Source organism: Lygodium microphyllum, chromosome 10 (genome assembly GCF_053477565.2).
Source record: "Lygodium microphyllum isolate KBCC chromosome 10, Lygodium_microphyllum_v1.1.10, whole genome shotgun sequence".
Lineage (NCBI taxonomy): Eukaryota > Viridiplantae > Streptophyta > Polypodiopsida > Schizaeales > Lygodiaceae > Lygodium > Lygodium microphyllum.
This window is the reverse complement of record NC_141144.1, coordinates 11,364,710-11,378,385: the sequence shown is the minus strand read 5'-3', so window position 1 is coordinate 11,378,385 and position 13,676 is coordinate 11,364,710. Positions and strand designations below refer to the sequence as shown.

At 37.9% G+C, this 13,676-nt stretch overlaps 1 protein-coding gene across 3 annotated transcripts in view; it reads right to left on the bottom strand.

Annotated features, from left to right (window-relative positions):
• Positions 1-12,552: 12,552 nt before the first annotated feature.
• Positions 12,553-13,676, bottom strand: part of LOC148029704 (uncharacterized) — a 44,437-nt gene continuing 43,313 nt past the window's right edge. For all 3 annotated transcript variants that reach the window (XM_087685994.1, XM_087685995.1, XM_087685996.1), the window contains exon 4: positions 12,553-13,630. The gene's annotated coding sequence lies outside the window, so the exon portion shown is untranslated. The remainder of the gene's footprint in view (positions 13,631-13,676) is intronic.

The window sequence follows — 13,676 nt, the reverse complement described above, 5'->3', positions numbered from 1 at the left end:
ACTTCTATGTATATTCATCTAGATATTGCTGTTACCAAACAAATCAACACGCACCTGGAAGATTATACTTCTTTATGCATTCATAAATATGAACATAGACAAAGTGATGAGAGCTGGGTTGGGATACGGAGGGGAGTTGACATTTTATGCGTTCCAATCATTTTGTTCTGAAAGTAATCTGCCCCTCCTATCTGGGTATGTGTGAGGTGCAACCCACAATCTGCTTTGCAACATTGATTGCTTCAAGCTTTGAGGCTTGCTTCAAAGCCTTTCGACATGGCTTCATAAAGTTCTTTAATTATCAACCTCTAGAACTTTGGTGTGCGTCCCAAATCTTGGAGCTCTTACTAATTTGCCTTAATCAGAAATGTTAGTGTGGCATCTAGTAGTGAAAGTAGAAAGAGTTTCGAGTTTTAATGTAACATCAAATAAGATTGATGATTGGTTAATAGCACAACCAGTAATGTTTTTTAGCATTTTAACAATGAGTGTTCATGGAAAGTAAGGTCTGCTAGGGAGATGCTTCATAGAAACAATTATCCTCATAATATGTATTTGTACTTAGTAGTTGGTTTCTATATACTTTAGCGTGATTTTGTCACCTAACTTGATGGAATAGTTGAACATTTTTTCATGACTGGGGAACTGAAGCATGGTTGTAAAGACGAATGATATTGGATTTTCCAAATTGTAATATTGAGTTATTTATTTTTTCTTGAGAAGTGGTATTGAAACCATATCCTAAGATGCTTCTAGTTTTCATGGTTGTCTATGGCTAGACTTGTTTCTTTGCACTTTAATGCCATTGTATTATTCCCCATGGGTCAAGCGTGCTAGTTAGAAAATAGTCACAAATTGTTATAAGCTTAAAATATGTGCTTGATCAATGATGGTACATCCAATACTGGTAGCTGAAATGTTAGTGTCCACAAAGTATCAAAGATTGTGTACGCTTTATGTTACACATGTCTCTCAAAGTGTGCTAGCATGTTTTGTAAAGGCATGATGTTGAAAAGGTTGAAGTGTTCCAATGGCTCTTGGTTAAATCACTAATGTGGGTTGAAGTTTTAGATAAAGCAAGGCCGCAACACTTTTTCATGGTTCTTTTTTTGCTTTGTTTTTAATTGTGTTTGTTTTTTCCTCTCATTCTTTTGTAGTGTTTTTGAAAGGCGCAAGTAAAAACCCAACACAACCATTTTAAAAGAATTGTTACAAGGCAATGCTCCAAGACAACAACTTTGCCCTTGTTCCAATTTATGTGTGCATATATTTTAAATTGAAATACAAATTTCAAAATTTCACATTAAGGGAGTGTGCTTTTAATCTTTGTTATTTTGATTTATGTTATCTTTTAATGTGTTCACTTCCCCAAAGGTTTGTAAGAGTGTGAGGGTATGCTTTTGTAATACTTGGAAGGGCCACAATGAATCTTAATTGAATTACTTCATGCATCAACTCTTTGTGTAGGTTTTCTTCCTTGTCTTTTCCATATTTCTTGTATTTTTCTCTCTTGTCTGTGTGTTTTTTTGGAGGCCTCAATAGAAATACATTGCTACCTTTAGAAAAGAGCTCATACTACAACAATGTAGTAATGTAGCTAAGTAAGATGCCTTGCTTTGGTTGCAATATGCTTTGGATTTAGTAATTAGTTTGGAAGTTTACATCAAAGGCAAGATGATTTTGTGAATGAATCCTTCGCTCATGTCCTATTGATAGGAAAGCATGTGAAGTTTAAGTTGAAGGCTCGCACCCAACTTACATGTTTGAAGACCCTCTTTGAAGTTCCATCGTGGTAGTGAGTTTCATGTGTTTCGATTTAGTTTTGGACCTTGGTTTTGAAAAGGAATTGGGGGCTTAAGTTCTTGAGACTTTTTTGGATTATGACATGTCAACTTTGCTTTTGGTTGGCCTTGATATTCAAATTTATTTTGGGCAAGCCATTTTTGTAATTTTCAATACATTTCTTGAAGTATCTTTGATGCAACCTTTCCATTTGTTGGATGTATTCCTCTAAAAACAACAAATTCTTTGTTTATTTGCATGTCTTTAGGACTTGTTGGCCGGCTTGATTTAAGCTAGATATTTTTGGTTTCAGATAGACATTTTTGAACTAATGGATCAATATCAAACGATAACTTCATTTTTAATTCTTTGAAACCTCTAAACTTACTTCCTTACCTATTCCACGATTGCTTTGTAAAATAGAGGTAAAATGATATTTTAATGATGGAATGCCATTTTAACTATACTAGCTAGCCTAGCCAACGTCACCAATTAGCTCCCTAATTGTGATTTGTGTGGTTTGCATAGTTGGGAAGCTCACCTCACTCGCTTCGCATTTTTGGTGACCAAAGGGAAGCAACCAAGTGATATTAGTTGATGCACTATCCACCCTAAAGATAACCTGTATTATAAAATGGTGCAACATTTTAATATACTTTAGCCTTCCATACAATCTTGAATGAACATGAAGGCATAACTTTGACAATGGGAAAACAAATTACATTTCAAAGAATACAATTGTAGATACTATCAAAGAATCGTCTATTCGAGAATATAGATGGATTGCAATCATACAAAGCTGAATGTAAAAAGTACTAAGACATTAAGTAGACTCTTGCAAAGCATTAAAAAAGCTTCATCATATTTATACAAATCAATAAGTCATTCAAAAAGTCTTTTTTTTTTTGCAAATGGGCTTTGTTAGTCCACATTCGAGCATCCACCACATGGTGATACTTGCATTGTTTTTTTTTTAAAAACACGAATAATTGCTACCATTCATTTTTGTAAACTTTTGTTTACCCAAAAAGCCACATGAAATAATTATTAGTAGGAGATTTGTGTTAAAAGAGATGAAGTTGAGGATAATGAATTCACACTCACTAGATTGGGTAAAGGTACGTCAATCTCAATTTCATTTGCCATGATTCATCATGCAACTACTGATGCACCCTAGCCAAGGATGATTGATCCATGAATTCATGATGTTCCCAAAACCAAACAGTGTGCAAAGAATGGGTTTTTTGTATCGTAAACATATCCAAAGGGGCCTACATGTGAAAGCATTTGATGTAAGTTGTATACTGCACATCTAAAATGTTCAAATGATCTAAGTACGAGAGTGTAAGAAGGTGCTTGACAACTAAGCAAGGCTCCTACATATGATTGGATCTATCAATAGGGATGAGAATTGTTCCTGCAAATGCAACCAATTTACTGAAACCTGATAATATGCATATGTGGAGGTAGACATCTAAAAAAGGAATTGCAAAAGGAAAGATCTTGAATGATGTAAAAGAGCAAGAAATGTCAAATTGAAAGAGAGTCGACCTATATATATGCATAAATATCAATGGTTTTATAAGCCGGTTTATAGAAAACTCCATAACACACAATGTAACAACTAAACTATCAAATTTCCAAAAAACATGTAAGTCATCATGACATTTCAACACAATACTATTTGTTGAAATCAATCACCAAGTAAAGGCACTCTTAGTCCTGCAAAGCAAATAAAAAGAGAGAGAGCGTTTTTATTAGTATTCTTGAATTCAATAATCAAGTAAAGATAATCTTAACCCTACAAGTAAAAAAAGAAAAACAAATTGAATAACAAACTTTTAGTATGATAAGAGTCCCAATGTAGTTACACAAAGAAAAGTACTTGGCCTTTCAATTAGTAGAAAGTAAAACTAATTATAAAAGCATTTCTTGAGAAGCCTACATCTCAAGTGAGACCCATTTGTATCAACAAACCATTAAATCTTAGCCCAGCCATCTTTAGAGGCAACAATTCCTTTTGCATAAATGACACTTTAACAAATCTAGAAAAAGACATTATGTCATCTTCCATTGAATCTAATGTGTTACTCTCATTCTCCGTTCCACGAAAGAAATCCTAATTTCCTTTATGACGACATCTATTAATCACCTTGTTTCATATATAGCCTTTGTTACACCTTTCACTTTGTAACACAACATGTTAATGATATTGTGTAAGGCAACCCGTGCAATCTTTATTTCTTGAGCAATATAATGTAGAATGTGTTTCCATTTCCCTGGAAAAAACGTTAATGGTATTGCAAACATGACTCAATGCTTTGGATTCAACATCAAGAGAGTAGTGCAATGGTTATGGAAAAGTTAGGGAGAGCTTAGCACATCCTAATTTTCCAAAAAATGTACACAACATGTCGAATACACCATACCTTCTTGAGTGATACCAAGAAGGCAATTGTCGAGATGTAATGTTGTTATCTTTCATATTTCACATATTCATTGGATTCAGAGATGTGGTAAGCATTGTATTTGAAATGACCATAGAAACTTTTTGGTGATAGGATTCTCCACATCCTATCACCATGTGGAAGTTAACTCAACACGACATTTCTCTTTTCCAACAAAACTTCGACAGAATTGGCAAACTTAACATGACAATGCAACATAAAGTTAGCTGTGGTGGGAGACCACTGGTGGCATGAGATAGAAGCCAGATAGGTCAATGCCTAATGTTGAGACTTGTTATTCATTGCAAAAGCAAAGTGAATGGAGAATTGTCTTCTTCTTATAATGAATGCTAATCCTACTAACACTGGAATGAAGAGAAAATATTACCAATATATCCACAAAGAGTCACCAATGGGATAGAAGAAGTCGAAATATCACTTTTTGAATCTTTGATCAATCATGTTTGAGAGTGGATCAACATCAATGAAAAATAGAAGGGGGGGCAACTGCCAACAATACATTCACCGATTGGTGTAGATGGGAGTTGTATCATAGGCCCATTGATGAAGGTAGAAGATGAAGCATTCATAAAGACGGCACCAACCATTTTGGAAAATTCAGATGAAGAACCAAGGTTGAGCATGGTTACTATTATGAAGTCCCACGTGATATAGTAATATATCTTATCTAGGTCCACAATGGTTGGGAAAAATTGGTCACCTCTCTCCATAGCATACTCAATGGACATCACAAGTTTAAGGATAGTGTCATGTATATTGCATCCAAACAGGAATCTATATTTCCTTTTGTTAACCTCAGTTCAAGATGGCAGAAAAATGAAGCAAAAGTGAAAAAAGAACAGAAAAAGAGCAAAGGTGTAGAGGCAGCTCCTAAAAGCTAAGCTGAGGCAAAAGCGCAATTTTAAATAGAAGGCGCCTAAAAAAAATCTTGTAAAAGAGCGCCAGGCTCCCTCCTGTGCCATTTGTAAAGGATAGACGGGTGTAGGCTCAAGGCATGAGGCAAGAAAAGGGAAATAGGAAAAAGAACCTTGCCACAAAGGTCAATCATGTAAAAAGGGATGGGCGCCCATGGAAATCTAGGGCTTGCATATACAGTTCAAAAAGTGAATGGAAGCTCATTCTTTGGTGTGTGGGTAACAAGAGACCTCTCTTCTTCTCTTCTCTTTGTTTGTGTGTGTGCTCTTGAGAGAGGGAGTGTGAGAGTGTGAGGGAGTGAGTGTGTGGGAGTGAGGGATCAAGAGGGTGAGGGAGTGAGTGAGTGTGAGGGAGTGTGTGAGTGTGAGGGAGTGAGTGTGTGGGAGTGAGGGATCAAGAGGGTGAAGCTCTTCACCATCTCCTCTTCTCTTCTTCTCTTCTCTTCTCTTCTCTTTTCTTGCGTGCGCACGACTATGGTGGATGGAGCTTGATGGAGGAGGCTTGAGGATGCTTGAATTAGCATCTAGGATCGTGGAGCTACCAGTGTGTGCGAAGGAGGAGTCAACTCATTTTGGCATCGAGGTAAGCTCACTACATTCATAGGTTCGAAGGCACATCGGCTATGTGAGAGGTAGCCATTAGAGCTTACTTGGAACGCTTGAAACAATAAGTGGTCCATGGGTCTTGGCGGTTGAGCGAGAGCTCCCACACCTTTGATGTAATATGCTACATAATAGGCCTTGGAAATAATTTTATACGAGACATTTAGCATTGTAAGTGGCATGGCTTGACTATATTGACAAACTTAGGAATGAGGTTTATGAGGTCTTCATTATTGAAGGGAGGCATCTCTCTCATACTTCTACAATTGTTGGTAAATGTGCAAATATATCTACAATGATCCCACCATGCATCATAGACCTCAATTAATAAATCCCATTTGGCTCTAGTTTTTTTCCTAGTTTATTCTCTTAAGCACAAATATTTTCTCTTCCTCTACAAAGGACTACAATAACAACACAGATGCCTCATTATATTAACCTTCCTTGAAGGTCTAAGGAAATCCCACCTTCTGCTTATAGTATGGGCCAATGAGTGGTTGGGAGTGTAAAATAGTAGAGAGGTGTTCGAGAAACACATGTACATTCAACCAATAATAATTTTGTAGGACACCATACTCATCCTCTATGATAGTAATAATGTCCTATTTTTACTTGCTATTGAGAGATTAAAAACAAAGGGGAGATGCAACATCCCCCTCCAACATTCATTTTCCTTTGCCTTGAATTACATTCTAAAGCCTAGCCCTTTCTTGAGTTTCAATGAAATCTTAATCCTGTAAGATCAATTGAAGAATACAATCATTAGTATAAAAAGAAATAGCATTGAGCACACATCTTGGCATTTGTAACCTCCATATATATTCTTCCTCTTAGAAAGAGCCTAAGAATAACAACACTTCTTTGTTGCCACCATCACAACTTTAAGACAATCTTGGAGCTAGGGGGTCATCCTAAAGCATCCTAGCTTCCTCCAAGGCCTTTGTACGTAAGTGCACATGCATTTAATCATTCACAAAAGAGGTGTAAAATTTGAAAGATGGCAAGTCATAGTTGGTCTAATTGGGCCTAAAGGCCACTTCCAAATGGCTAGGATTAGATTCAATGATGTCTCCTAATACTCTAAATTTTGGGGAGGCAGCCATCCACCATGCACCCTACCTTGTACAACTCCTATTCAACCTAGTGGTCATCCACAAGATGTCGTTGTGTTGATAATGCTAGGGAAAGGCCTCATCTTTTGAATGACCAAAAGAATGCAAAGGTTTGACCAAATAGTATTTAGAGTAGAGAGCATTCCAACTTGTCCTTTTATCCACTACCATAGTGCTACAAGCATACAACCTATTGACTCCATCCGTAGTCATATTCTAGTTGCCCACAAGCAAGGTATATTCATGAAATTATTTTGCATGAAGCAAATCCCACGTGTAGAAAGGGCACATCAATATACCAAAATGATTATTGCTTTGATACACTCCACCATGGCCATTGTCTCAATGATGTGACCATCTTCATCTTTCCATTTGATTATATGTCTTTCTTTGAGAAGCACTAGAGTCTACCCTTGACCCACAAAGGGGACATATCTAGGGAATGGATGAACCTTGGATAATTACTAAGATTTGTAGCCAAAATGTTTTACATGTTCATACAAGGTGCCTTTGCATGGATGTTGTATATTTGATCACATCCATGTCAATCATTTTCTCTCAAAGATACCTATGCATGGATGTGTATATGCCTCCATGTCCATCTAAACCTCTCTCTCCCACCTCATGGCTACAAAACATGCAAGATCAAAAGCTTGATTAAGGGAGGAGGTTCTTTATACTTCCTTATGCACAAAATGCTCTTCGTAATAACTAGTGTAGAGACACTAAAGTCAAAGAACTTAGAAAGAAGAAGTTTTGTGATATCAATGCATATTGTGTTATACAAGATGAAACTTACAATCATGGTTACAAATAACACTTTCCTTCATATCTTGAAACAACAAGAGAACAAAGTAAAGCATTGATTCATAACCTTGAAATTTGCATATAACACCACTTAGAAGACATAAGCCACTCAAAGACAACATCCCAGAAGTCCTCGAAGTCCAACACTTGAAATGTACATACCAATCCACTAAGAAGACAACATCTAAGAAGTCCTCAAAGAATTTCTTGGAAAGTACTATGCAAACTGGGACAAGTTTGTTATGAAAATAAGTCCAATGAGAAATTTGTTTTCATTTACCTTGCCAAAACTACAACTCAAACGGGTTCTATTCTATCATCTATTTTATAGAAGTTGCTAGCCCAAACCATCCAATCCATTCGCATACACCTTTTGGAGATTTCCAATGACAAAGGGGACTTTTTGTTTATGATTTCCCACATAGTAAGCCTTGCATGAGTGCTAATGTAAAGTGTGCAATGTGGTTGGAGAAGGAAACTAAGATGCCATGTGAAGTGAGTTCACCAATGGAGATTAAATATTGTTGTAGTCCTAGCACATAGTAGACTTTGTCTTATATTGATTTGGTGCCATTAGAAGGAACATTGTGACTTTTCCATATATGTGAGCATGTTGTGCATGGTGATCCCCCATAAGAACATCAAAAGAATAGTCAATATTTTGATAAGAAATGAATAAACCAAAGTGACATGCCATGTGACGTGTATTTGTTGTGTCTAAATACCATATGTAATTATTACCTTTAAGCATAGAAGTGCCCATAAACCACCTTAGAGTAGTGTGGATGTCCTCAATAAGATATGCGGAAAAAGTGGATAATGTGCTTGTGCTTTGTGATGAGATCTTTGGGAGCTACTATAGATTTTGTCTCTTGAGTGACAACCTTTTACAATATGCCCATACCTATGGAAATAATTGCATTAAACACTCCAAGTACCTTGTAGTGTTTGAGTAATGAGAACCACTTTTTCTATGAAAATTCATGTGACTGGCAAGAGTCATTGGTTAGGAACCATTTGAATTATCCCTTAGGGCCTCCTCTTGTTGGATTTTAATGACCAATCTTTGAAGTTGGAGGTTTGATATAGCCTAGGTGGTAGTGAAGGGCCTCCATGATGATAGAGAATTACATGAAACTTGAAAGCACTTCTAGGCTTTCTTGTGAAGATGAGGAAGAAATGTTATGCCCCACAAAGAGGTGAAGGCTTGAATAAGCAAAAGCACTTGTTAGCTCAAGAAGAGACGAATGGTGGATAGAGTGAGGATGCTTAGGTGATGCTTTGAGCTTGCTTCAACTCTAATACCTTGTGAGCTCATAAGCATAGAGAGAGAGAGAGAGAGAGAGAGAGAGAGAGAGAGAGAGAGAGAGAGAGAGAGAGAGAGAGAGAGAGAGAGAGAGAGAGAGAGAGAGAGAGAGAGAGAGAGAGAGAACACGATGAAAAGAAGCACTCAAATTTGAACTTAACTATAACGCAATCCTAGTTACAATGCATCCCTTAAATAAATGGATATGCCTCAAAGGTAGCCATTGGCTTAGGCTATTACTAAGTGTGATTTGTGGTTATGAGATGGAATTTGGCTTCCAGTGAGACTAGGATGGCTACTATTGATACATTCTAAGGTGGAATCTTGTTTGACTTTTCACAAATCCATGGCTAACCAAATGGAGGTGCTACAAGGTGAAACTATTGTTGGCCATATTAACATGACCTTAAAGTTGAAAGGTGGTGGTGTCACCCTCATGCATGGAGTCTCAATACTAGGTCCTAGGATGGCATACATGGCTAGTTTCCTAAATCCCATTTCACTTGCAAATTCCAACATGCAAACATACTCATATATGGGATGATATGCTAGCATTTGCATCTAAAAACTTGGAATCCACTTCAAGATGTTGCCATTGAGAGTGCACTATGAAGATCCATTCAATCAAAGTATTTGGTTAACTTTCTAGTGACCTTAGGTTTTGTAGCACTCATGTTCCTATAGTGCCTCTTCTACTCCTTGACAAACCTTGGCCATTATGCATGTTCCTACTAGTATGTTGAGCACAAATTTGCTGGCAAGATTGACACAACCAAGCATCCACTTGCACGCATAGCACAAGTCAATTGATAATTTTTGTGTTCCACTATGAAGTGGCTAGCTTGATGAGTGCCTTGCCACTATCCTAACAATCTTATAGGATTTTTAGTAAGGCCATGTTACACGTCCTCTTCATACTTGGGTATAAACAATGTGTCAATTGGGCCCACTTCCCCTTAGACGTGTAAATATGCACACCACAAGGTTCTTCGTCTAAAACTAATAATTCACATATCAAGTATCATATAGAATGGTGAATAATAAAGAAAATTGAGATTCAACAATAACTTTCAATTTGGCTTATTCATGATGGGACTATTTCTTAACTTGTAGCATGGTAGGTCATAGTACTAGGCAACCACTCCCACGAGCTAATAATGTTGCTAGTCCACAAGAGATGTGGACAAAAGTACTCTCAAGATGCATGAAACTTGTGCCAACCCCCATTGCTATGTCTCTAAGGTTTGCACTCCATTGGTTCAAATGTGGAACATCTAGAGAACTTTTGCAAGGTGGTGCTGCTTGGCACATTTTCCCACACCAATTGGTACCCTTGGCAACAATTGGTCTCCGACTCACCAAACACAAATTGTGATGCAAATCCTCCAAATTGTGCCATAAGTATATGAGAGATTTTATGGAAAGCTCGAAAGAAAATCAATACCTCACCATGAGTGCAAGTTATATCATTTGTGCTGGCAACATCATGTTGTTTGGTTATGTAATGATTGTATTGGGCCTTTCTACCCTTGCTTTCCCTTGTTTCATCAGATGATCAAAAACACATGACACAAAAGTAGGCGTACCTAATCAAAGAAAAAAGTTGACTAATGATAGCTCAAGCAAAAATACATTTTTGAATTCAATAAACATGGTCAACATCTTGTGCCTACATGGTAAAATCCCAAAGACAATGAACCATTTGCCTTAATCCCATTGCAAGTCTCCTTATGTTCCTTCCCTAAATCACTGATTCTTGCCAATACAAGGGTTTAAAATCGTTTGCACGTTTCCTTGATATCCTTTCAGTTGTTTGTTATGGAAAATAGATATGTTTCATCAATATTATTTCACATTAAGGTAATGTTGATCATGCAATGCCCTATGATCTTCTCAACTACCTTCGTCTCTTGCAATTGAAAAGCATTGCACAATTGCATATCCATGCCACAATGAAACCCCATATAAAGTCAAAGGCGGCAAATTCAATTTAGGGATTGGCATTTTGCTACACAACCAATTTGAAATTGTTTTTGAATTGCAACATTTACAATACTCTTCTCCGAAATGTCTAAACATGTAATCCTTACTCACACTTGGAGAGTGAGAAGTTGAACCATTCACATGCATATGATAAATATGCTTTGAATCAACCCCTTCAATCTAGGGAAATGTAGATATATGAGGCGTTTGAGGTATAGGCTTGGCATATTCCAAGAAGTAGCAAAAAGAATTGAGAAGGCAATCTCCACGAATGCAAGTATAATGAAGGTGCTTGTTGTTGAAGATGGCAAGCATGAAGCATTCAAAGTGATGTTCAACAAAGATATCACAAATGTTGCTACTCGATCCCCTACTATCCTAATCAGGATGGAAAAGGGAGATTGTACCTAGCATGCAAGCACTTCTACATTATGTTCTCATGAACTTTTTAGCCTCCACCAAATGAAAAATGTATATATACCAACCAATGCTGACACCAGTAAACTTGTAGCATTGCATCCAAAGAAGAAGAACCTATCCCTAACCTTTGTAATGAGTTGGGCTCTTTGAAACGTAAGCATTCATTTCGTGTCCACAATAGGTAAAGTCTACATGTCCCTTAAGTGCCATTGTTTTGTGCAAACAAGTTGTATTAACGTTCCTTCACACCCCCTCCTCCCCAAACAAACAAAATCCACGTGCCCACCCACACACAGGGAACCACATAAATGACTCTCTCAAACATGCACACCCATGTACAAGCACACAAATGACACGGGGAGAATTTAACCCCTCATGCACAAGAGCACATGCACCAATCATGAAGTCTACACAAACGCATACATGCACGATCGCCAAAAACCAATGTCTCACAGTCCACGCCCCCTCCTCCATTCCTTTATTTATCGTTCTTGTTTCAACTCTTCCCCATCCATGCCTCTGGACGTAGGTAAATATTGCCCCCCCGCCCCACCTGCAAACCCCCCATACCCTTCCTCCCTTAGCTCCCTCTATTTCTCTTTATCTCAACTATCCGCTTCTATATCCCTGTCCATGCCTTTACACAAGCCATATCTCCACCCCCCTTCCCCCTTACAAACCCACCACTGTGAACCCTAAACCATAACCCTCTATCCGTCGGTTCCGTACCATGACATATCATGCCTCCATTCCCCTTGCTTACCCTTCCGCTCTACCTAACCCAACGGTCACCTTTTTCCACAAGTATTTTCACCCAATTGGTTACATTGAAAAACCTTGACAAGGTCATGCTAACTTGGCAAGTTTTATTTACATGGCTTTGTGTTTTAGGCACTCGGATTCATCAAAATGGTTCTACGAAAGAATTTCAACTGTTCAACCACCGGTTGTAATATGTATGGTCTTGTAACCATTAAATGCTGATAAAAGCCTTAAAATGCCCAATCAGTTGTCTTAAACATATCCCAAACTTGTTTTTAACCACCTAAACAATGTGATCGTCTGTGTTCTTAGGCTGCTTTTTGAAGCATGCATGCTACTTTGTATCTAGCAACAGCTAAACATGACATATGACATGGACATGAAACATATAATGATGAACGATCATGTCATTTCTCAAAAATAAATTCTGGTTTATTGCATTGAGGCTCCCAGTCCTATTCCAGATTGAGAGCCTTCCTTACCTGGTGATTAACCATATCTTTCCAGGAAAAACCAGCGTGTCAGCCATTATTGATGGTGAAATTTTTTGCTGGAAGTTTGAATTTAGTACTGCCGTTATAATCAAATTAGGTGAACTACACAACTTTTCATCTCATCTATTTTTGGGAAAATCCAATCATGCGATCATTAAGTACACCAGTGGTTCAGATAAAGGTCAGAAAAAACCAAAAATGCTTGGCTTGACCTGTGTTCGTTGCCATCTCAACCGGTTTCTCTGCTTTAGACCTGTAAGACGGTTCCCATGATTGACCTCCCATCATTCTGTATTTTCGGGAGCTTGCGTATATACAGCCCCCATTGCAGAGCTCTCTTTGTTTTGGGAACGTACTTTCTCAGTGGAGTATCAAGTTTAGCTTGCATCTGTATGGCCCGTCCCCTATGTCACGTCTTACAGTATGTCACATGCTTTAGTTGCGGTGCTTTGATGCTTCACATCTAACAAGATCCACCAATGAAGTTAAATCTTGATGAGCAAATCATCGCATAAATACCAATATCTTCCACTCAATTCTCAGCTGAAATTCGTCCATATTGCAGATTCAAGCTCTGCTCTATTCTCTCTCAAGGATATTTCTGATCTATGCATGAGAGAAACCGTGGAAGGCTTCCAAACTCTTTTAGCAGTGCAGTTAAGTTCCATGCTCCTGTACCAATTCGAGAGCTCCGTTTCTTTACTTCCGACCAATGTGCTTGTCAAGGAATCCTTGATTTAACACTGCATTTGCAGGATTCAGCATATCCATGGCAACTTTTGTGATACAAGCAGAAGACACATGGAGCCCTGGTATAATACTACATAAGCACAGAAGACACATGGAGCACTTCTATAATACTGCCAACTTTGCAACACATGAGCACTCTTCACCATAATGCCCCACATCGACATGTAGATGCAACTGCTGCATGTTACAAACAGCTTGGACTAATGTTTCAGATGCGAACGGAACCAATCTGCATGTTTCAATGAAAGGTTAACACAATGGCATTGGCTTCAAGA